This window comes from Diuraphis noxia, unplaced genomic scaffold (genome assembly GCF_037042655.1).
Source record: "Diuraphis noxia isolate RWA-SAM2 unplaced genomic scaffold, SU_Dnox_SAM2 contig0001, whole genome shotgun sequence".
In the NCBI taxonomy this organism is placed as follows: Eukaryota; Metazoa; Arthropoda; class Insecta; order Hemiptera; family Aphididae; genus Diuraphis; species Diuraphis noxia.
The window spans coordinates 30,384,346-30,386,319 of NW_028301711.1; the positions used below are offsets into that span (position 1 = coordinate 30,384,346).

The 1,974-nt window shown below is 27.6% G+C and overlaps 1 pseudogene; it reads right to left on the reverse strand.

The window, feature by feature from the left end:
• Positions 1-755: 755 nt before the first annotated feature.
• Positions 756-1,509, reverse strand: LOC149060544 (52 kDa repressor of the inhibitor of the protein kinase-like; annotated as a pseudogene).
• Between the last annotated feature and the right edge of the window lie 465 nt (positions 1,510-1,974).

The window sequence follows — 1,974 nt, forward strand, 5'->3', positions numbered from 1 at the left end:
TTATTATGCTCTAATTAGGCATTATAACTATTATATTGATGTTATTTTGTTTATTAATCGTCACTCAACACAAATCCATGGTAATAGAGTTTTATTAAAAATTCGTAGTACGAAGAAAGTTATTTAATGAGTTAACATATAGGTATAGGTATCTAGGTGGATAGGTAAATTAAAATATTATATAGTAATTAAAAACTATAATATAGAGTATCTATTGACTAACTACCTATAGTGTTATCTATTTGAATTTTACAACACAATAAAAAATATACACACATTTGTGACGTATTTTAAAAGTACGTTATAGTTTATCTGTACGTTTAAACGTTTTGATCATATAGGTAGTTGTATATAGGATTAATGAACGATTGTTGAAAAATAGTATCATGCAACAATTTTTAACAAAAAAAAGTTTTTAAATTTCATGAAACCTACCTAACCTAAGTATTTTTAATATTAATAGGAAATATATATTAATATACATATAGGTTACTAATTTAATCAGTGGCGTACATTCAATTGTATTATTGGGGGGAGGATTAAATAATACTATATACATATGTTTATCAGATTGCTTTGCCCAATTCAATGTTTTATCAAAGACGAAATACCATAGTTGTTAAAACATTCAGATTTCACACTCATTTTTGTAATAATACTTTTATTAAAAATTAAAAACAACTTAAATAGACATATTGAATATTAATAATATTGTACTACAACAAAATTCCAAACGTTGTTCCTTGTTTGATAATTCAATAATATTCGTCTGCGGTTATAACGTGATGACAGTTAATAGATAGCATAGCTAAACCACTAAGTCCTCCCTGTTTTAAAAAAATGTAAGTTTAATTAAATTTGAATTAAGTACTTATATAAATTGTATATTTCAACAATTATTAATGTCTAATACTTCTATAATATAAAGATATATATACCTCAGATGTAGAGTTCCTCAAGTAAGTTTTAATTTGCTTGAGGGCAGAAAATGACCTTTAATTTGAAGCAGATGACACCGGAAGAGTTGCTAATATTTGCTAAAGCTTGAACACATTTGAAAACATTACTCTGTTACACACAGAAAGGGCATCAATTGCATTTTTTGATTTATCTAGTTCTGGTAAATTTTTGAGTTTCCTTTACCAAAGTTTAAATTCATTTATAAATATCTCTTCACAATTTCCAACGTCCTCCAGATCTTCACTATACTGCCTTGTAAGATTGATAAAATTTTCATTATACCCATTTTCTTTAAATAAAGAATGGAAACTTGACAATGTAGTGTGGTGATTTTTAAATCGTTTCTCCAACTCATTGATGTATCTATCTAGGTATGGGATAAATATTGATATTCGGTAATAGGTTTCTGCGTTATCCACTTCAATGTTACGTCTGTTAGGCTGTCGTTTTGTTGTCCTTGGAATCTTAATTTCAATATCAAATTGTGCAGTCATTAGTTTTACTTGTTCAAACATTTCTCTAAAATTTAGTTATCAGCATTTACTCGGATCTTTTCTAGTTCTTATTTTATGTTATTAGCTTAGGACATGGTATCTATTAGATCAATACTTGTTGTTTGAAGACACTTTGATAAGACCAAACCTAAAGCAAATCCTTTGTTTAAAATTATCAAACTCAAAATAAATTCTACATTTAATATATCTTCTAACGCTTATTTGACAAATTCGTAGAGTTCTAAGAAGTCGTGAAGCGCACGATATCGCTCAATCCATCGAGTCACACAGCTTCTTTTTAGTTTTTTTTTTTTTTTTTTTTTTTGATAATGAAGAGTTCTCGATTTTCGATGTTAATATGAACTTTCTTTTTGGAAAGATAAAAAAATCACGAAATCGCATAATTGTTCCCAAAAAATCGCGTATTTCTGGTATACTGCAAGATTTAGAAACTGCCAAATTTAATGAGTGAGCACAGAGCAATGCACATAAATGGCGTTTGGATATATTTCTTGTATGT